This window comes from Balaenoptera acutorostrata, chromosome 18 (genome assembly GCF_949987535.1).
Source record: "Balaenoptera acutorostrata chromosome 18, mBalAcu1.1, whole genome shotgun sequence".
Classification (NCBI taxonomy): domain Eukaryota; kingdom Metazoa; phylum Chordata; class Mammalia; order Artiodactyla; family Balaenopteridae; genus Balaenoptera; species Balaenoptera acutorostrata.
Window position 1 is genome coordinate 71,999,791 of NC_080081.1, and position 24,529 is coordinate 72,024,319.

The window sequence follows — 24,529 nt, forward strand, 5'->3', positions numbered from 1 at the left end:
TGCAGTTGTCATCTGACCCTCTTCACATCAAGTGTGATTTGGAGCTTGAGGAACTGGTGCAAAAATGCTGACAGTACCCTGGCTACTAGTATAGCTGTGACAATAACCTGTCTTTCGACGCAGACCCAAGAGTCTCATGTCTTCTATCAGCATCCATGAAACTGCAGTAGGCTAACTTGTTAGCTTGCAAGTAGGGTAAAATCTCAACTCCTTCACAGGCTTGACAATGGGCCTCTCTACAACATGGCAGCCGTTTTCTCCTAGAGTGACTGATGAGAGAGAGAAAGAGACTAATACACAAGCCACTGTGCCTTTTATAACCTAATTTCAGAAGTGACTTCAACCATATTATGTTGGTTACACAGACCAACCCTAATATAATGTGCAAGGTGACTACAAAATAAATAAAAGAACGTGAATTTCTTTAAAAAAAAAAAAAAAAAAAGGATACAAATACAAAGAGGCAGAGATCAATGGGAACCATGTTAAAGGCTGACTACCAAATTCAATATTGTTATAGGTCAGTTCTCCCTAAATGTTTTATAGAGCAACACAATCCCAATCAAAATCCCAAAAGGTTTTTTTTTTTAATAGAAATTGACAAACTGATTTTAAAATTTATATGGAAACACAAAGGAACTAGACTGGCCAAACAATATTAGAAGATGCACACTATTTGATTCCAAGACTTAAGGTAACAGAGACAGTATGATACTAGCATAGGAGAAACAATTAGATCAAAGAAACAAGACAGTCCAGAAACAGATCCATACATGTGTTCAAACATTCCTGGACAAAAACACAAAGGCAGTTCAGTGCAGGAAAGAAAACAAAATTTTTCAAACAATGGTGTTGGGATTGGATAAATGCATTTGTAAAAATGAACCTCAACGCCTACTTCACACCATGCACAATAATTCAAGATGGATCATAGCCCTGTATGCAAAAGACTATGAAACGTCTAAAAGAAAACAAGGGAAATTATTTTCAAGACTTGGGAGTAGGCAAAAGCTTCTTAAAACTCAAATCTATTAAAGAAAAAAATTGATTAATTGAACTTCGTCAAAATTAAAAACTTTAGCTTATCGAAATACACTGTTAAGGAAAACACAAACTTACAAACTGGGACAAAATACTCTCAATACACTGATGTGACAAAAAACATATCCAGACTATATTAAGAATTCTTACACATCAATAATAAAAAGATAACCAATTTTTTTAATGTGCAAAAAACTTAGGGATATTCCACAAAAGAAAATACACTAATTATTGACAATTGTCAGTAACCATATGAAACATCATTAGCTCGCAAAGAAATCCAAAATAACACCACAAGATACCATTTCATGCCCACTAAATAGCTAAAATTAAAAAAATGATTATCCAAATGCTGGCAAGGATGTAGAGCAACTAGAACTAACACAGAGTCACAGTGAGAATATATAAGAGAAAACTGAAAAACTACACAGCAGTTTTTTATATAGTAAAACACACATCTGCCTGTGAACCAGCAATTCCAATCCTAGGCATTCACTCAAGAGAAATGAAAACACATGTTTGCAAGAAGATCCCTGCAGGCCTTATTCTTAACAATAAGAAACTGGAAACAACTCAAATATCCATCAACAGAAGAAAAGATAAACTCTGGTATATTCATCTAACAAAATACTACTCAGCAATAAAAAGAAGAACTCTGACACATCCAACCTCATAGATGCATCTGGAAATATATGTTAAGCAAAAGAAGCTAGATGCAAAAAAGCACACACTGTATGAAGACCAAACAAAATAATCTACATTGTTAGAAATCACAGTGCTTGGGAGAGAGGGGAACAGAATGGAAAGGGCAACCACTGAACTTTCTGGGGTGATGAGAAGGTTCTTTATCATCTTCTGGTTATCAGTCAGTTACACGGGTAACTGTCACACCTAAAAGCAAACAGCTAAAATCTGTACATTTTATTGTATTCAATTTACATCTCAATTTAAATAAATAAAAACAAATTTTAAAAATAAATCTGAGCTCATAGTATTAATTTTCCATTTTTTCTTTGTCCTGGGTTGTCCACATATATACTTAGTGGATATATATACACATTTATGGGTTATCAGTAATTGTTACTCATCTACTATGTGCCAAACATGATGCTAGCTTCCAAAATAACTGTTAAGTCCATGCCTCAAGAGGATAACAATCTAAAGCAAGGAAATACACAATAACAATACACAATGTGAGGGTTTCCATTATAAAGATATACACGGGGGGACTTCCCTGGTGGCGCAGTGGTTAATAATCCGCCTGCCAACGCAGGGGACACGGGTTCGAGCCCTGGTCCGGGAAGATCCCACATGCCACAGAGCAACTAAGCCCTCAAGCCACAACTACTGAACCTGTGCTCTAGAGCTCTCGAGCCACAATTACTGAGCCCGCGTGCCTAGAGCCCATGCACCACAACAAAGAGAAGCCACCACAGTGAGAAGTCCGTGCACCCCAACGAAGACCCAACACAGCCAAAAGTAAAAATTAATTAATTAAAAAAAAGAAAAGATATACACAGGGACTTGTGAGAAGGAGAAAAGGGCACCATACACTGCCTGAAAGAAGAGTTAGGTAACAGAAAAGCCTTTTCATTAGGTGAAGGATGAAAAGCAGGACTTCGGACGTGCAGGCAAGCAGGAATGGATCATTATAAGCAGAGAAATACCACGTGCAAAGACACAGAGGCAAAGGGTCTAACTAACACAACAGGGAGCTAGGAGCAGTTCAGTGTTTTTGGAGTTTGGAGAACCTATGGGGAAAAAAAGGAAATGCCAGCAAGGTAGGTAGGTACCATGCTAATGTTAAGGCATTTGGATTATAGAGGCAGTGAAGAGGCACTGAACAGCTTTAAGCAAGAGAATGACACATACAAATCTGCAATTAGAAGTATCACTCTGCTAACACTGTGAGAGAAAGCCTAAAAGAGAGTGAAAAATGGAAGCAGAGCTACCTGTAAGAAGGCACCTGCAACAAGCTAGTCATGTTTCCTTTTAGTAAACCAACACTGCACATGGACTGAAGAGAAATTCAAGAATCCCCAAAATGGACAGGAAAATGAGTAAAGATTAAGATCAGACTGTTCACAGAAGAAAAAAAAAAGAATGATCAAAATGGCCCAAACATATGAAAGGATACTCATCTTCACTCATAAGAGAAATGTAATGACATAAATCACAGCAAGATCCTTTTTGACCCACCTCCTAGAGAAATGGAAATAAAAACAAAAATAAACAAATGGGACCTAATGAAACTTCAAAGCTTTTGCACAGCAAAGGAAACCATAAACAAGAGGAAAAGACAACCCGCAGAATGGGAGAAAATATTTGCAAATGAAGCAACTGACAAAGGACTAATCTCCAAAATTTACAAGCAGCTCATGCAGCTCAATGTCAAAAAACAAAAACAGGGGCTTCCCTGGTGGCGCAGTGGTTGAGAATCTGCCTGCTAATGCAGGGGACACGGGTTCGAGCCCTGGTCTGGGAAGATCCCACATGCCACGGAGCAGCTGGGCCCGTGAGCCACAATTGCTGAGCCTGCGCGTCTGGAGCCTGTGTCCCGTGACGGGAGGGGCCGCGATAGAGAAAGGCCCGCGCACCGCGATGAAGAGCGGTCCCCGCACCGCGATGAAGAGTGGCCCCCGCTTGCCGCAACTGGAGAAAGCCCTCGCACGAACCGAAGACCCAACACAGCCAAAAATAAATAAATAAATAAATAAATAAATAAATAAGAAAATCCTTAAAAAAAAAAAAAAAAACAAAAACAAAAACAAAAACACAATCCAAAAATGGGTAGAAGACCTAAACAGACATTTCTCCAAAGAAAATTTACAAACAGGCAACAAACACATGAAAGAATGCTCAACATCACTAATCATTAGAGAAATGCAAATCAAAACTACGAGGTATCACCTCACACCAGTCAGAATGACCGTCATCAAAAAAATCTACAAACAATAAATGCTGGAGAGGGTGTGGGAAAAGAGAACCCTCTTGCACTGTTGGTGGGAATGTAAATTGATACAGCCACTATGGAGAACAGTATGGAAGTTCCTTAAACTAAAAATAGAACTACCATATGACCCAGCAATCCCACTCCCGGGCACGTACCCTGAGAAAACCATTAATTCAAAAAGAGACGTGTACCACAACTCTATTTACAATACACAGAACATGGAAGAAACCTAAGTGTCCATGAACAGATGAATGGATAAAGAAGATGTGGCACATATATACAATGGAGTATTACTCAGCCATAAAAAGAAACAAAATTGAGTTATTTCTAGGGACGTGGATGGACCTAGAGTCTATCATACAGAGTGAAATAAGTCAGAAAGAGAAAAACAAATACCGTACGTTAACGTATATATATGGAATCTAAAAAAAAAAAAAAAAATGGTTATGAAGAACCTGGGGGCAGGACAGGAATAATGACGCAGATGTAGATAATGGACTTGAGGACACGGGGAGGGGGAAGGGTAAGCTGGGACGAAGTGAGAGAGTGGCACTGACATATATACACAACCAAATGTAAAATAGCTAGTGGGAAGCAGTCACATAGCACAGGGAGATCAGCTCAGTGCTCTGTGACCACCTAGAGGGGTGGGATAGGGAGGGTGGGAGGGAGATGCAAGAGGGAGGGGATATGGGGATATATGTATATGTATAGCTGATTCACTTTGCTAAACAGCAGAAACTAACACACCACTGTAAAGCAATTATACTCCAATAAAGATGTTAAAAAAAAAAATGTAAATTAAAACTACACTGAGGTACCATTCTTCACCTATCATATTGGTGAAAATCCAGAAAGTGTCATTGTATGCTGTGGTGGCAAGGCTTTAGGAAAACAAGTACTCTCGTGTATACAATACTGTTACAACCCTCATGAAGGACAACGGAACAATATCTATCAAAATTATATCCTACAACCCTCATGAAGAACACCTTAACAGTATCTATCAAAATTGTATCCGCTTTATTCTTTTGACCCAACAATTCCACTTCTAGGAAGTTAATCTACAGACACACCTGCATGTGTACAAAATGATATATGTACAAGGCTGTTCATGCAGTATTTTTATAATAGCAAAAACTGGAAACAATTTAACTGTCCATCAGTGGGCTAGTTAAATTATGGTCCATAAACAAAATGAGCACTCTGCAGCTGTTGAGAGAGAGAGCACACATACTAGCACTTTATATACTAATACAGAAGGATCTCCAGGGTATACTGTTAAGTGACATAAATTAAATAAATAAATAAATAAATAAATAAATAAATAAATAAATAAATAAATTTTAAAAAGGCAAAGCAGTTAAACTTTCCAGCATTAGTGTAAAACATGTGTTGGGGTGAGGGGAGGCGTGGGGTGGGATACATATACTTGTACAGGGTTGTATTTTTTAAATCCCCAGAAGGATATATAAGAAATCCAATAATACTAGTAAACTACTGTAGGAATCTGGGAACTATACAGATGAGGAAGGGTATGGAAAAGAGACTTTTTTTCTCTTTTTGGTTTTTTACTTTTGAAGTATTACTGTGCACATAGTGTTAAAAAAAAAAAACTTTGAAACTACTGTATCAGAATCAACAGGATTTGGTAACTCATTTGATTTGAGAAGTAAAGGAGATAGAGAGGTCAAGATGACACCCAAGTTGCTGACTTGATGACAAATCTAGCCATTCAACTTAAAAAAAAATCTGTATTAACCAGTGCAGATGTTAAAGGATAGAGGAAGGCAGCTCAGTTTTGGACATGTACTGGAAGTGTTGTGTCTGATGGCATATGAGAAAAAGATGATAGGAAATTGAGAAGACACATTAGGGATATGGCTGTTAGCAGAAGCCTTGGAAAAAAAAAAAAGGAAAACATTTTATATGAGCCTAATTTACCTAGGAATTATTTATTCTGCAAACCCAATTAACCCAGAGAATAAAACTAAAAAGGCAACTAACTCAAAGTGACAGCATAAGGCCACATAATCATACCTTCTTCTCACAGACACCAGGCTCTCACTAAAAGCTTATTTATTTCTTACATTTAGATAACTTCCCAAGTTCACAACAGATTAGAAACATCAAAAAAGGGTGCGGGTGAGAATTCCCCGGCTGTCCAGTGGTTAGGACTTGGCGCTTTCACTGCCAAGGGCCCGGGTTGGATCCCTGGTCCAGGAACTAAGGTCCCTCAAGCCTAGAGGCGTGGCAAAAAGTAAATAAGTAATTTTTTTTTAAAAAGGGTGCAGGTGTAGCTACCAGAGGCAACCATTTGGCAGCAACATGAGGCAGCAAAAAAAAAAAAAAAAAAAAAAGATGGGAATATCACCAATACCTCAAAAAAGCACAGCATTCTTCAAGTGCTCTTCACAGAGCCAGAGTCCCATATTTTATCTAAGACTTGGCCAAAATGGTCCCTCCTTTAAGAAGTTTTTCATGGTTCCTGCACTCTTACCTAAGTAATTAATCTCCCTTTAACAAATTTCCAATTTCAAATATGTTGTTTACACCTTCCCGAAAGCACTTTATTCTGCTTCGTTTTATAATTATTTTACAATTATAACTGGTATAACTGGTATTTTGTGATACCAGTCTCTTTCTTCCCACTTGAATATAGATCTCTTAAATAAAGGTGTATCTTTCATCTTTATATCTCTGAGCACAATTTCCTTACATAGTATAGCATGCAAATATCCATTCAACAAATATCCGTATTTGCCTTCTCTAAAGTCTTGTGAATGGGCCTGCCACAAAATAGAGTCTCCCTGCCCCAAGTTATAATAGTTTTTTACTAAGTACTTACATACTTGTCACCAAGGGAAGCATTTGGCCTGGCTTATACCAAAAACTAATTTAAGGGGTGACTGGAAGTGACCGCTAATGGGTTTAGGGTTTCTTTTATAAGAGACAAAAACATTCTAAGAGCAGATTGTGGTGATGGTTGCACACACCTGCGAATGTACTATAAATTGATGAATTGCACACTTTCAATATGTGAACTGTATGGAATATGAATTATATCTCAATAAAGCTGCTTTTAAAAATGAGATACCTGCTATTATTCCCCACTTCACAGATTAAGAAACTGAGGCTTGGCAAGATTAGGTAATTTATCCACGGTGACAAAGCTAGCTAGTGATGGAGGCAGGATAAAAACCCAAGCAGTCTTGACTCTATGTCTATATGCTTAACCGCCATGCTCTTCTGCTTTCCTCAGCAAAGGACTTCACTTATCAAGCATCATATTAAATGCCTAAATATGTTCCTACTGCTGTTCAAGCCTTCAATGCTAGTGACCTTCCAAACTCCACGTAGGACTGCAAAGCCTTGACCTAATTATGTTACACCATGAAGGTAGAGGAGAAGGAAAGCAAAACGCTGAAAAGAAAAGGACCAAAGAGACAGAGGAGGGGAAAAAAGTACTCAAGATCTGTATTTCAAAGCTTTCCATTCTGAGCATAAGACTACATGAAACATTACTACTGCTTGACTGCTATCATCAAAGTTGGTGGGCAGGCCTAATTCACCTGAGCTGGGGGCTTCCTGGACTAGGTCTGCTGAATCCAGGGTTTCTTGGCAAAAGAGACATTTTAGGCCAGATAATGTTTTGTTGTGGAGGGCTGCCCTACACATCGTAGGATCTTTAGCAGCATCCCTGCCTCTACTCACTAGATACCAGTAGCACCACTCTTCCCACTCCCAGTTGTGACAACCAAAATGTCTCCAGGCATTACCAAAGGTCCTTGGGCAAGGAGCTGGGGAAGGAAGGGGTGTTCAAAATCACCCCCATTTGAGAGCCACTGGCCTAGACTAAAGGTAAAGTTGAAAAAGGGCCAGCCATTTGATATTAACTAGTGTACATAATAACTGGAGACAAAAACTTTTTTTTAACCAGCTTTACTGAGACATCTTTGACGTATAAAAATGTAGATATTTAAGGTATACAGCTTGTCTTTTGATATATGCATGCATTGTGAAAACATCACCACAATCAAGCTAATTAACACATCTCTACATACTTACCATGGGGCGGGTTGGGATAGGGGGTAACAGACAAGAGCCTTTTAAACCAATTGCCTCCCAAGCCTACTAAGAAAAAAAACTTATTTCATTTAAAAAAAAAAAAAAAAAGTGAAGCTGGGGTGGGGGCAGCATGTAGGGATTAAATAGGAACAAAGCTCATGTAGTCATGCCAACTTCTGCACAGGTCAGCATGTAAGGCCCCTGACACTAGCAGAATATCAACTATAAAGAGGGACTACTAAAGATCAGAAAATAGATCTAAAGAATGTTAAAAATGAGAACTGCTCCCTTTGGTTTGAAGAAAAATCAGTTTCCCTTATAATAAAAACTAAGTGTCCCTCATCTCTGGAAGAACTGAAACATCAAAGTCAAGGTTGCCACCCCACCAGGGAAGAAGAGCAAGTCAAATGACAGTATAAATAAAAACGAAATGACAGTTGGGGCACAAGGGGGGACTGGTGAGACAGGACAAGCAGACAGTAGGAGATAGAGCTGACCCTATATGAAATTACTTGCCCTGACTCTCAAATCTCCCTTCCTGCCTTTATGTAATCTTCCATTAAGACCAAGTTAAGGGCTTTCAATACTTAACCTCTGGTTATTGTTCAAAGGCTAGCACTGTAGCCTCCCCATTCAGAGCACTGCTCCCCCTCAAGGTGCCACGGGCTCTGAAACCTTATTTCTCTCTAAAAGTTCCATCTCCTTCAAACCATTTTAGATGGGGGGGAGGGGCACACAGATAACTTAACCTACTCAATCTAAAGTGTGTGCTGCAAGTAACCTTTGCCCAATAAGCATACAAAAATGTTTTCCCCTCCTCATAATCAACAAAATGCAAACCCAAAACAAGATACAAACTTCACATATCAAATCAGCAAAAGGCATAAAGTTTAATAAAGCCCAATGTTGGCGAACATGTAACAGTCATAGTCATATACTGTCGGTTTGTGTAAGTAGTTACAACCTACATACCACTCAAAAGGAGTCAATAAATTATGGTGACACATGCATATAATACTCTAATCATTGTTTAAATTATGTTGATCTATATGTGCCAATATGAGGAGCTATGTGACATCAACTACAGAAAAAAGTAAATTTCAGAAAAAAAGTAAACAATATAGTTTTTAATCACAAAAAAAAGCAGTAAGTATAATACTATTTGCATAAATTTTTTGAAAAGTAAATTTTCTGAAAACTGTTAACAGTGGATTACCTTTTAGGGGGAAGAGATAAAGTAACTTTTATTTTTATTTTCTGTACCATAAGAATTTCCTTATCATATACATGTACAACTTTTAACTTAAAATATACGATTCTTTAAAGTACTCTGTTCTCGCCAACCGTAACAACTACTCTCACTACCAACTCTCCATACACACCCCAACCCCCATCCCAATATCTGAAGGCTAACAAATTGCCTGACGGAATTTCAGCTACTTAGGGATGCATTTTGTAAATACATTTTGGATATATATCTGGGGCTTTTCTTTAAAATCTCTTCCCTTACTTCTCTAAAACCACCTCTGAGATGAAAGAGAAAAAGAATCCCTACACTGCCCAGGGAACCACAAACTCGTGTTTCCTTTTGGGCCCCCTAACCATTCTCTCCAAGAGAGAGACAATGCTTGTGGTCATAATGTCCCCTCCTTCGCTCTCCCACATAAAGAAGAGCAACCTTAACTGTCACTGAAGAGGGAGGAAGGCCTGCCCCTTGTAGAATCACTTAACAGCAGGGATCCTACTCTGGTTTTTCTCAGCTCTCATCACCTTGGTGCAAGTGGCAAACCACCACTCAAAACTTCTATAGGGCAGAGTCTCAATCCTGTTTATTACATCATCCATGGTACAGTATATATATGAAGCTTAGTATTTGTTCATTTTAACTGAATCAGGTCAGAGCAATCTCTGTCAAAGGGAGGCAAGTTAGTGGAGTACTTCTAGATCATGGTCCTTTAAAGATGCCTCAAATTAGCTTCCTGCTTATCAGTCTTTCCTCCACTCCCCTTAGCTGACTTATAAGTTTTACATAGCTAAGCCAAGTATTTCTAATTACTGCTTATTACTGATGTCTAATCATTAGAGCACAATAACTATCATGGATATTTTTAAACATCTCAGAGTAATGGCTTTAAGATTTACTTTAAACAACTAAATTTAACTAATCTGAGTTTAATCTTCACGATTTTCTCACTGAGCATGATCATCCCTATCAACTGAAACAATTACAGCAAACTTATCCTTAATTTTGAACTAATTAGTGAGAAAGAGTTATAAAACCTTTTTCAAGTATTGGGGAAAATGGTTATAATCAGGTGGTTCATGATAGTATAGTGTGAGGAAGAGCTGACCTCTACACGCCAAGGAAGCACAATTTTGAACCATTTGGCAGCTTCTTAAATAAGCTTAAAAAGTAAATATGTTCTCAGAGAAATTACTGGGTTTATTTTTAGACTAAGTATTTTTGGAATTTTTAACATTTCCAAATAGGAATACTCAAACCAAATACAATTTTCTCCAAACACCTACTGTAACCGGAAGCAAACGACTTGTGTAGCAAATTGAGTTTAAAAGTAAAAAAAAAAAAAAGAAAGTTAAAAAAAAAAAAAAAAACACACTCATGCACACATGCATCTTATAACAAAATAAAGTTCAACACTAACTTCCAAATTACTCTGGCTTACAAGTTTAACAAAGAATAAATAAATGCCTTGTCAAGTATTGTTACACAATGAAAGATCAAGCAACTCCAGGAGACAGAGACATGCAAGAGGTTATCTTCTGAGACAATTTAAGTGGACCGAATCCTGAGAAAGTGGACCGAATAATAAGAAATTATTAAAACCAGACTCTGAAACAGATGGTTAACCTCGAAACTTTATTTCTTGGTTGAATGAATGAAAAAAAAGGGGGGAAAGGAGACAGAATAATATGCTACCTGGCAATAATTTTAAATATTGCTTAAGTCCTGAATAAAACAATACAGACCACGTGGATGCTTCTAAGCCTCCAGGAGATCGAAGGGCTGCCTCAATTCCACCACAAGAATATGACTGTGACTTTGAATAAATCAATCAAGTTACAATCTGAACCTAATTTCTCATGCATATAATGAGTGAGTTGGAGATCATCTAAGTTTCCTTATAGCTCTCTAACACTAACAAAGGAAATACAAATTTATTCTTTTCTAACATAGATTATATACAGTACTTGTCATCCAAGCCAAATCACAGTGAGCTCTCCTGTTAGTTCTAGGCACACATGATCAAAAAAAGTAGCACTGAGGAAGCCACAGGACAATCCTAATCTCCAAGAGGGAGAAGCAGAAAGAACACAATCTCCCAAAATATTCCCCTCTACACAAAGTTTTGGGTACCATTCAGTCTTCACCAGGGCAAGCCCTGTCTAATACAGCATATCACTTTATTTTAGGCTTAACAAATTATTGACAAAGCCTGGTCCTCAAAACATAACTCTTTGTATCCGTTAAAGTTGCAAACCATTTTAAAATAAATTTAAAAATTAAAACTTTTATCCAACAGCCAGCTCAGTAGAACTAGTTGTCAAATACACTTAGTACAAAACATTCCACGACAACAAGGATCACTATCTTCACCAAGTTATCTCCTCTAATTTTTGGGAAAAGTGAGGAAAAAGGCATAACCAGACAAGAATGAAAGTGACAGGAAGAGTACAAAAGCTACTGTAAAAAAACAAAGTTAATACAAGGAGAATCAACCTCAATAAAAAAGGAGAAAATAAGAAAGGGCACAAAAGTACTTTAAGAAAAAATAAAGGCCAATACAAACACTACCTTGTCATTTAAAATACTCACACGTTCAAGCAAAACCCAGAGTATAATTTTTTAAACCATCAAAAAAGGCACAAAAAAAATTACTATTTCAGTAATCAAAGAATATCTAACGTGCACCTTTTCTATATACATTCGTACATTTATTTTGAAAGAATAATGTTCTCAATCTTTTTTTTACAGTTGTTTTCAAAATAAATCTACCTTTCTATAAAAAGTTCCATGTTGAAACTGTCACCTACATATTCATCACTGTAAATTTTAATTAGGTTTTCTGCTATCACCAGACGATACCAGATTAATCGTTCCACAAACTGACCTGCACACACCACAGGAATGCTCATCTTATTGTCTAAAAGTGCTAACATCTCCGACATATGTACTGCATAAATAAGTGTCCTTTCTAGCCGATATTTTGCTTAATACCATTTTTCTGTTTTTAACTATTTTATTTGACTACTGCTTACGTAAGTATAGAAAATGCTCTATCTTGGAACTTCACCTACATGTGTTCAGAACAATGACTATACTGCCATTCAAGTTTTAAATAATTATGACTTATTTACAGCTCGCCTCATATATAAACACACTTGAATTTTTAGAAGTTATTAGGAAGACAGTAAAAGACCTTTCAAAACTCACTCAAGACCGCAGACCAACCTTCGAAAGTAAAGGCTACATCCAAAGTCTCCCAAACGGTTTAACAAACAGAGTTGGGTAGGGTCGTTCAGGACAGTACTGCCCATCCATCATTTCATAACAGAAGTGTGAAAAGAGCGTTCAAAGCACGTCCTTCAAAATCAAATATAGGGTTCCCTTTCGGGGGTTGGTTAGGATGCCTAAACATGTGTCAAGTAGGCAGGGACCTGCTCTTTCAAACCCTACCCCGAGTTTACACGGGCCGCGAAGGAACGCAGGAACAGGAAACTCTGAAGCCGACGAGGTGCAGCGTTTCAGGGTTCAGACTCATTCCCTCGAATAACTGTACCGCGGCTTAGCGTAGCTTTAACGCATATACCAAAAGGCAACAGCAGCAAGAAACCACAAACAGCGTTTCCTCTCGACCAGAAACTTTTCAGGTGTCACTAAGATAAGAGACTGCGAAAATGTCAACGGTACAGCTGCACACCGTTTGCATGGTCGCTCCGACTCCCAGGCTTCCGAAAGGAAAGCTAGAACTCAGTGGTGGCCCGGGAGAAGCCACTCCAGCCCGTGCTGGACTCTTCCTCAACTAGGTCCTCGGGTGCCTCCAGCACCAGCTCCAAGAGGCGCGGTAGGCGCGCTTTATCTCCCGCGACTGGCAAGTAACAGGATAAAAATGTCACTCGGTCGGCCCGTTGTCGTCGCCCGGAGCGGAGACAGCGCGGCGCGGGTGACCCAGCGGCGGGGGCGAGGGCGCCGAGGCCCGCACACCGCCCCGAGGTCAGCCCCGACCCGCGCTCCCCGCCCCTCGCCCGGAAGGGGGAAAACCCGCCCGCGGGAGGATTCAACAGGAGCGCCGCGCCGCCCGCCTGCCGCCCGGGAAACAGCCGCCGGGCGGCCGGGCGCGGGGGGAGGGGCGGCGGGGCGCGGGCGGCGGGGCGGCGGGCAGCCGGCGCGGACCCCCGGCCGCGCGCAAGGTCACCGCCCGCCGCCCGCCGCCCTCGACGCCGCGGGCGCCCCAGCCCGGCCAGGGCGGCAAGTTTAATTTCCAGAGGCTGCGGCGGAGCCCGCGGCGTGGAGGGAGCGCGCCGGCCGCGGGGCCCTCCCCACCCCCACCGCAGAACCCGGCCCACGCCCCCGGCCCGCGCCCTACTCCTCCCGGCCCCACCGCCGCCAGGCAGCCAGCGGCTGCAGCCCCCGATGCCGGGAGGCGAGTCTCGGCTGGCAGGCGGGCGGCGCTTGAGCCCCGCCACAGACTCAGCCGCGGTGGCGGGCGCTGAAAAATGGAGCGCGGCGACCAGAGGGAAGAGACATTTTCTTCCCGTTAACTGAATTGCTTCCTACCTCCGGGTGGCCGACTCGCTACTCCTCTCACTCCGCTGTTCTCCGGGATCCGCCGCCGCCGCCGCATCCAATCGCCTCCTCCCCCCCCTCCCCTTCCGCAGCCAGCCCGGCCGTTCCTCCTCCTCTCCGCTTCAAAATGGCGCCAAGCGCTCTTCAGCGGCTGCTCCAATCGAACCGCTGCGGACAGCACCCGGGGGCAAGCAGAGCGCCGCGTGGGTGCGCAGCGCCCCCTGCCGACCGGACAGTCTCACGCGCGCGCGCGCGCGTCCGCCGACCCCTCCGCCCGACTCCCCGCCGCCCCGCCCCGTGCGCGGGCGCGTGCCCGCCTCCGCTCCGCCCCTCCCCGCCCGTCGCTCGCGCACGCAGCCACACGGGCACGCCGCCGCTGTAGCCGCGGTGGCGGCGAGACTGGCAGCTGTTAATGCTTTCTCGCTTCCTTGACTTTTGCCGAAAACCACATAAATTGTTATATGTCTCTAGCCTTACGGGTAAAAGTTGGGAATTTTTTGGGGGGGGGGCGAATTTTTTAAAACAGTGAAACTGAGTACTAATGTTGTGCGAAGTTAATAAAATTGGTGTTAACTACTTTGCTCCTTACTTGGGAACTCTGACCTAGTCACCTCAAAATGCCATAAAATAGCTTTTTTCTGCACTGTGTGTGTAATGTCTTTACTTAATCCCACAGCTTTCCCGTTTTCAGGTATTGTTTAGGTAGCGGGTGGGGGGACATAGTAATTCCATCTGTAACAAAGCATTCCATTCATTCGTTTTATCACAGTTGTCTTTATCGGAGGCAGAAACAGTCTAAAGACCACAAGGACACCTTCCAGAAGGTGGGTTTCTAACCCCCTTCACCTCCAGGAGGTGCCACTCCTCCCTGCTGCAGCTGTGAGGCAATATGTTAAAAGTTGATCTGGCGATTACTATTAGGATGGAGAGAGGCAAATATCTTTAAGGCCTCAATGAAGTATAGCTGCTAACAAAAGAAACTATGTTTCATGCAACAGCAAATGAATTTACAGAAATTAGTAATCTAAACCTTCATTTAAAGCAACAGTTTAGGAAAACTGGAATCTGAAGTTGGTAATAAAAGAAAAATAAATTTCTGTGTTTAGGGCTTTAAAAAACAACCAAATGTGGGGCAGGGTGTATATGGGAAATCTCTGTACCTTCCTCTCAGTTTTGCTGTAAACGTAAAGCTGATCTAATAAAAGTAAAGTCCAAAAAATAACCAAGTTGTAATTCATCAGGAGCAATATGTGGCACCCATCAGCCCACACTTCTACTGGCTTTACACTAACAAAAGATTATTTTCCTTTCCGTAGAGAGAGGCAGATAAAAGAGACAGGGATGAGAAAGGCACTGGGATTTCCAAACAGGGAGAATAGCAAGAAGGGAAAGGATGCCACAAAGGGAAATTAGGGTAAGGGGTTCTGAGATGACCTTTGCCTACAACACAGCTCGATGCCAGAGCCAGCAAACGTAAGCCAAGGCAGTTTCCTGCTGACTTTCTTTCTTTTTAAACATTGTTTTAGAGGTCTCATCTTGTTAAGCACATTTAGTTCCTTAAAGAGTTCTTGGACCATCTTCTTACCTACCTAATAACTAATGGTATTCCCGATCTTCTATGGAGACACTATACTGAAATTCTTAACTTTTTTTATTCTGAAGAACTCTCTGGGATCTTTGGGGATATGTGTGTTCTCGAAGATCATTTGGGTAAATATACAGACTTGTTAAAGTCTTCTTGGTTTCCTTGGAGTTACAATAAATAGCATAGGTCACCATTGTGATTGAGGTTCTGAGCTGCTGGCTGAGAATACCTGAACGCACTGGGCAGAACAGCAAAAGCAAAGGTTGTTCACTCTTATCCATGGTCAGCACTCAGCAGTGTGTGCAGTCCATGGGCCTGATCTTGGTTAACGGGAGGAAATTGCATTTAGTTACACTGTAAATCCACGCTGGTCCAAAAGAAATATGATATGAACCATGTATGCAACATAAAATCTTCCAATTTTAAAAAATGAAAAGAAACCAGTGAAATTAATTTTAATAACATTTTATGTTATTAAACAGTATATCCAAAATATTGTCATTTGCACATATCAATATAAAATTTTATTAATGAGATAATTTACATTCTTCTGTTCATCTTGTGAATTTTACACTTAAAGCACATTTCAATTCCCATTAGTCATGTTTCAAGTGCTCAATAAGTACATGTGGCTAGGGGCTTCCTATGGTGAACAGCACAGCCAGTAGACTCTGGAATCAAAATGCTATTTTTTAACAACTTATAATAAATATCCAACATTGTTTCATAGTGTATTCTTTGCAACTGTTGAAGTTTGTTAAGAATTATGCCAGTACCAGTTGAAGTGCATGTATTTAAATATATATGAAAAGAAATTAGGACAATTTGAGACCTCTGGGACAACATCAAGTGCACTAATACTCTCATTATATGGGTCCCAGAAGGAGAAGAGAAAGAGAAAGGGCCTGAGAATATATTTGAAGACATAATAGCTGAAAAATTCCCTAACCTGTGAAAGGAAACAGTCACCCAAGTCCAGGAAGCACAGAGTCCCATACAGAATTAACCCAAAGAGGAACACACCAACACACATTGTAATTAAAATGACAAAAATCAAATATATATGTATATACATATATTCATATAGTATTTTATATATATATAGTATAGTATATATATTGTTATTTTATGCTCATGTTTTTATTTTGATATAGAACAATGACTTATTCTAAATTTCATATTTATATCAAGTATATCATTGGCTCAGATATGTAAGAAAGCAAATGAGAACTGATTTAAAGAGCATTATGGGGACTTCCCTGGTGGTCCCGTGGTTGGGATTCAACACTCCCAATCTGTGTTGGATCCCTGGTCAGGGAACTAGATCCCACATGCGTGCCGCAACTAAGAGTTCGCACACCGCAACTAGAAGCCCGCATGCCGCAACAAAGGATCCCGCATGCCGCAGCTAGGAACTGGTGCAGCCAAATAAATAAATATTTTAAAATAAATAAATAAATAAATATTTTAAAATAAATAAATAAATAAAGAGCATTATGATTAGCCATTAGAATGAGCCATAATTCTCAGCAAGCAGTTTAACTTAATACCAGAAGCATCCTTATAGTAATACATGAGCTCCTTTAAACACAGTTTCATCTAGAATAAAATTTCTTTATATGGTGTTAGAAGTCATGAGTAATAGAACAATCTGGCCAGATGACTGAATGGAATAAAAGTGAGGACTCTCTCCCTAACAGCCTATTTATATTTTGATTTTAATGAACTGTCTGGTATCCAGGGCAGCTCCTGCTACTGTTGATTAGGTAGGTCCGAGGCTCTGCAGCGGCCTACCCCTACTTATTCAACCAGACTTGTTTACTTAACTTAGCCACTTTAATTTACTTCTCATTACTCTATACTTCTCCACTTCCCACAACCATGCTGCTTTGGCCCATGACTTCCTTTGCCTATAGATTTACCCTTCATCTTAATTTTCTTTTTCCTCTCCATAGTCTTACTGCCTATTTACAACTGTAGAAAATGTTTGCCTCACTATTTTTAAAAAGGGCAAAAAAGGAAACACTCTATATTCTTTTCCAAAGATTTCAAACTTCTCCCCAAGCAGGGTATGGATATTATATTAATTCTATATGTATACGCATATTTTAAAAGCCTGGTCTTTGTAAGTTCATATCACATCTATCCATTGTAGAGGGGAGACTTCCTTTATATAGGATCAAACTAGGTGTGACTTCTTATACAAAATGTACCTAATAGTCCTTTAATTACTTGATAGGTGCTTTTTAAATTTTATTATCTGTTTGCTTATATATATATTATTGCATTAGAGCTGGTTAGGAAAGGGTTTCAGAAAGATGCCATGAAAAGATTTTGAGAATTTTAGGGTTCATAGAGCATAGAAATGATCACCTCTTTCAATTCATTTTACATAAAAAAACTGAGACAAATAGCTAAGTGATTTGTCCAGGGATCCATAGTCAGGGGAAATTTTTTAGTGAATCTCATCATCTTCCAACTAATTTAGAAAGTATGTAATTTTAAAATCCCATTTCATCTTACAATCATGCTTGAATCTCTTTTTAAATTAAGTCCCATGTAAATCACAAACAAATATGATAAATTTGTGGAAATACTAACTGACTTATGAGGAGACCAGAAAAATGGATCAGCTCGATGCTTTGTGATGACCTAGAGGGGTGGGATAGGGAGGGTGGGAGGGAAGCTCAAGAGGGAGGGGATATGGGGATGTATGTATACATACAGCTGATTCACTTTGTTGTACAGCAGAAACTAACACAACATTGTAAAGCAATTATACTCCAATAAAGATATTTTTTAAAAAGTATAGTGCATGGTTGCTTCAATATGTTCTCTCAAACTTGTTATACATATAAATACATAAAATATATATATAAATATTACACATACAATATATATTTTTTAGACTTTACTTTTTTATTGTGGTAAAAAAAATCATAAAATTTACCATTCTAACATTTTTAGGTGCCCAGTTCAGTAGTCTTAAGCATATTTACATTGTTGTGAAACAGATCTCCAGACTTTCTTCACCTTGCAAAACTGAGACTCTATACCCATTAAGTAACAACTCCTTTTCTCCCCAGCCTGTGGTAACTCCCATTCTACTTTCAGTTTCTATGAATTTGACTACTTTAGACACCTCATATAAGTGGGATCGTACAGTACTTGTCTTTTCATGACTGACTTATTTCACTCAGCATAATGACAGATTTTACTTTTTAAGAGTTCCAAAGCTAGATGATTGAGAGATTTTTAAACAAAATATAATACCTCCTGTTACCATATAAAGAGAAATTCATGTTTCTCTAAAAAAGCATTTATCATCAATTCAACTTCAGGAAAAAATAAAGAGATATGGAAACAAGAGGAATTTCACTTGAAAATAATGAGAATGACATAGGAGAGTTTAGACTGCAGCTCTGAATATGAATGCAAAAGTATATGAATTCCTACAATATGATATATTTCATACATATCAATATTCAACCACTAATCAATGTTTTTATTTTACACAATCAACAAAATCAGCATGCCAATGTAAGATAGCTAAAAACACCAAACCAATTTTTCAATGTAATGTTTCTGTTCTAGTCAAACAGTCTATTTTTGTGTATTGGGTAATAGCCTACTCTGTATCCAACCAAATGTGTATCAGGTGAATTAACATGACTGCTGATATTTCTCTTCATAGATATATAAGAAGCATCCTTTGTTTTAATAGAGGAATTCTATTTCTTGTCCTGGCTGTATTTGTAAAAACAAATACAGTAATATTTGAAAATTAACTCTATTCAGCAGCCAGCAGATGGAGCTGTTGAAAAATACTGCCATTAGTAAAAAAAAAAAAAATTAATTTACTGAAATACAACCAGTTTAGGTATACTGTTTTTTTTTTTAATGTGTAAATAATGTGTTTACTGTAGAGAAATCTGGAAATGCAGTTAAGATTAAAAGGGAAAAGAAACCAATTATAATCATGCCACCAGAGAAAAATACCTTTAATGCTTTGGTATATATCAGTCCAGAATATATTCTATTCATATATTTACACTTATATGTTATAAAAATGTAATTTTATATGTATTTTAATATAAATTTAATATAGTAAATATATATTTATAATGTTTTATAATCTGCCTTCTCTCCTTGAAAACATCAGATGTATTTGCTTATAGAGAAATCTCCACAAGCCTCTTAGATAGCCTCATCCACCAGAGGGCAGACAGCAGAAGCAAGAAGAACTACAATCCTGCAGCCTGTGGAACAAAAACCACATTCACAGAAAGACAGACAAGATGAAAAGGCAGAGGGCTATGTACCAGATGAAGGAACAAGATAAAACCCCAGAAAAACAACTAAATGAAGTGGAGATAGGCAACCTTCCAGAAAAAGAATTCAGAATAATGATAGTGAAGATGATCCAGGACCTCGGAAAAACAATGGAGGCAAAGATCGAGAAGATGCAAGAAATGTTTAACAAAGACCTAGAAGAATTAAAGAACAAACAAACAGAGATGAACAATACAATAACTGAAATGAAAACTACACTAGAAGGAATCAATAGCAGAATAACTGAGGCAGAAGAATGGATAAGTGACCTGGAAGACAGAATGGTGGAATTCACTGCTGCAGAACAGAATAAAGAAAAAAGAATGAAAAGAAATGAAGACAGCCTAAGAAACCTCTGGGACAACATTAAACACAACAACGTTCGCATTATAGGGGTCCCGGAAGGAGAAGAGAGAGAGAAAGGACCAGAGAAAATATTTGAAGAGATTATAGTGGAAAACTTCCCTAACATGGGAAAGGAAATAGCCACCCAAGTCCAGGAAGCACAGAGAGTCCCATATAGGATAAACCCAAGGAGAAACATGCCGAGACACATAGTAATCAAATTGGCAAAAATTAAAGACGAACAAAAATTATTGAAAGCAGCAAGGAAAAACGACAAATAACATACAAGGGAACTCCCATAAGGTTAACAGCTGATTTCTCAGCAGAAACTCTACAAGCCAGAAGGGAGTGGCATGACATATTTAAACTGATGAAAGGGAAGAACCTACCCGGCAAGGATCTCATTCAGATTCGATGTAGAAATCAAAAGCTTTACAGAGAAGCAAAAGCTAAGCGGATTCGCACCACCAAACCAGCACTACAACAAATGCTAAAGGAACTTCTCTAAGTGGGAAACACAAGAGAAGAAAAGAGCCTACAAAAACAAACCCAAAACAATTAAGAAAATAGTCATAGAAACATACATATCGATAATGACCTTAAACGTGAATGGATTAAATGCTCCAACCAAAAGACATAGGCTTGCTGAATGGATACAAAAACAAGACCCATAGATATGCTGTCTACAAGAGACCCACTTCAGACCTAGGGACACATACAGACTGAAAGTGAGGGGATGGAAAAAGATAGTCCATGCAAATGGAAATCAAAAGAAAGCTGGAGTAGCAATACTCATATCAGATAAAATAGACTTTAAAATAAAGAATGTTACAAGAGACAAGGAAGAACACTACATAATGATCAAGGGATCAATCCAAGAAGAAGATATAACAATTATAAATATATATGCACCCAACATAGCAGCACCTCAATACATAAAACAACTGCTAACAGCTACAAAAGAGGAAATCGACAATAACACAGTAATAGTGGGGGACTTTAACACCTCACTTACACCAATGGACAGATCATCCAAAATGAAAATAAATAAGGAAACAGAAGCTTTAAATGACACAATAGACCAGACAGATTTAACTGTTATTTATAGAACATTCCATCCAAAAACAGCAGATTACACTTTTTTCTCAAGGGTGCACGGAACATTCTCCAGGATAGATCACATCTTGGCTCACAAATCAAGCCTCAGTAAATCTAAGAAAATTGAAATCATATCAAGCATCTTTTCTGACCACAACGCTATGAGATTAGAAATGAATTCCAGGGGAAAAAATGCAAAAAACACAAACACATGGAGGCTAAACAATACGTTACTGAGTAACCAAGAGATCACTGAAGAAATCAAAGAGGAAATCAAAAAATACCTACAGACAAATGACAATGAAAACACGACGATCCAAAACCTATGGGATGCAGCAAAAGCAGTTCTAGGAGGGAAGTTTATAGCTATACAAGCCTACCTCAAGAAACAAAAAAAAAATCTCAAATAAACAATCTAATCTTATACCTAAAGGAACTAGAGAAAGAAGAACAAACAAAACCCAAAGTTAGCAGAAGGAAAGAAATCATAAAGATCAGAGCAGAGATAATGAAGTAGAAACAAAGAAAACAATAGCAAAGATCAATAAAACTAAAAGCTGGTTCTTTGAGAAGATAAAATAGATAAACCATTAGCCAGACTCATCAAGAAGAAGAGGGAGAGGACTCAAATCAATAAAATTAGAAATAAAAAAGGAGAAGTTATAACAGACACCGCAGAACTACAAAGCATCCTAAGAGACTACTACAAGCAACTCTATACCAATAAAATGGACAACCTGGAAGAAACGGACAAATTCTTAGAAAGGTATAACCTTCCAAGACTGAACCAGGATGAAATAGAAAATATGAACAGACCAATCACAAGTAATGAAATTGAAACTGTGATTAAAAATCTTCCAGCAAACAAAAGTCCAGGACCAGAAGGCTTCACAGGTGAATTCTATCAAACATTTAGAGAAGAGCTAACACCCATCCTTCTCAAACTCTTCCAAAAAATTGTGGAGGAAGGAACACTCCCAAACTCATTCTATGAGGCCACCATCACCCTGATACCAAAACCAGACAAAGATACTACAAAAAAAGAAAATTACAGACCAATATCACTGAATATAGATACAAAAATCCTCAACAAAATACTAGCAAACAGAATCCAACAACACATTAAAAGGATCATACACCACGGTCAAGTGGGATTTATCCCAGGGATGCAAGGATTCTTCAATATATGCAAATCAATCAATGTGATACACCATATTAACAAATTGAAGAATAAAAACCATATGATCATCTCAATAGATGCAGAAAAAGCTTTTTACAAAATTCAACACCCATTTATGATAAAAACTCTACAGAAAGTGAGCATAGAGGGAACCTACCTCAACATAATCAAGGCCATATATGACAAACCCACAGCAAGCATCATTCTCAATGGTGAAAAACTGAAAGCATTTCCTCTAAGATCAGGAACAAGACAAGGATGTCCACTCTCACCACTATTATTCAACATAGTTTGGAAGTGCTAGCCACGGCAATCAGAGAAGAAAAAGAAATAAAAGGAATACAAATTGGAAAAGAAGAAGTAAAACTGTCACTGTTTGCAGATGACATGATACTATACATAGAGAATCCTAAAAATGCCACCAGAAAACTACTAGAGCTAATCAATGAACTTGGTAAAGTTGCAGGACACAAAATTAATGCACAAAAATCTCTTGCATTCCTATACACTAATGATGAAAAATCTGAAAGAGAAATTAAGGAAACACTCCCATTTGCCACTGCAACAAAAAGAATAAAATACCTAGGAATAAACCTACCTAGGGAGACAAAAGACCTGTATGCAGAAAACTATAAGACACTGATGAAAGAAATTGAAGATGATACCAACAGATGGAGAGATATACCACGTTCTTGGATTGGAACAATCAATATTGTGAAAATGACTATACTACCCAAAGCAATCTAGAGATTCAATGCACTCCCTATCAAATTACCAATGGCATTTTTTACAGAACTAGAACAAAATATCTTAAAATTTGTATGGAGACACAAAAGACCCTGAATAGCCAAAGCAGTCTTGAGGGAAAAAAACGGAGCAGGAGGTATCAGACTCCCTGACTTCAGACTACACTACAAAGCTACAGTAATCAAGACAATATGGTACTGGAACAAATACAGAAACATAGATCAATGGAACAAGATAGAAAGCCCAGAGTTAAACCCACGCACCTATGGTCAACTAATCTATGACAAAGGAGGCAAGGATATACATTGGAGAAAAGACAGTCTCTTCAATAAGTGGTGCTGGGAAAACTGGACAGCTACATGTAAAAGAATGAAATTAGAACACTCCCTAACACCATACACAAAAACAAACTCAAAATGGATTAGAGACCTAAATGTAAGACCAGACACTATAAAACTCTTACAGGAAAACATAGGAAGAACACTCTTTGACATACATCACAGCAAGATCTTTTTTGATCCACCTCCTAGAGTAATGGAAATAAAAACAAAAATAAACAAATGGGACCTAATGAAACTTCAAAGCTTTTGCACAGCAAAGGAAACCAGAAAAAAGACGAAAAGACAACCCTCAGAATGGGAGAAAATATTTGCAAACGAATCAATGGACAAAGGATTAATCTCCAAAATATATAAACAGCTCATGCAGGTCAATATTAAAGAAACAAACAACCCAATCCAAAAATGGGCAGAAGACCTAAGTAGACATTTCTCCAAAGAAGACATACAGGTGGCCAAGAAGCACGTGAAAAGCTGTTCAACATCACTAATTATTAGAGAAATGCAAATCAAAACTACAATGAGGTATCACCTCACACCTGTTAGAATGGGCATCATCAGAAAATCTACAAACAACAAATGCTGGAGAGGGTGTGGAGAAAAGGGAACCCTCTTGCACTGTTGGTGGGAATGTAAATTGATACAGCCACTATGGAGAACAGTATGGAGGTTCCTTAAAAAACTAAAAAGAGAATTACCATATGATCCAGCAATCCCACTACTGGGCATATACCCAGAGAAAACCATAATTCAAAAAGACACATGCACCCCAATGTTCATTGCAGCACTATTTACAATAGCCAGGTCATGGAAGCAAGCTAAATGCCCATCGACAGACAAATGGATAAAGAAGATGTGGTACATATATACAATGGAATATTACTCAGCCATAAAAGGGAACGAAATTGGGTCATTTGTGGAGACATGGATGGATCTAGAGACTGTCATACAGAGTGAAGTAAGTCAGAAAGAGAAAAACAAATATCGTATATTTACGCATGTATGTGGAACCTAGAAAAATGGTGCAGATGAACCG

The 24,529-nt window shown here is 38.7% G+C and overlaps 1 protein-coding gene across 6 annotated transcripts in view; it reads right to left on the minus strand.

The window, feature by feature from the left end:
• PDS5B (PDS5 cohesin associated factor B) overlaps window positions 1-13,989 on the minus strand; it is a 201,005-nt gene extending 187,016 nt beyond the window's left edge. For all 6 annotated transcript variants that reach the window (XM_057532904.1, XM_057532903.1, XM_057532905.1 and 3 more), the window contains exon 1: window positions 13,860-13,989. The gene's annotated coding sequence lies outside the window, so the exon portion shown is untranslated. The remainder of the gene's footprint in view (window positions 1-13,859) is intronic.
• Window positions 13,990-24,529: the final 10,540 nt, after the last annotated feature.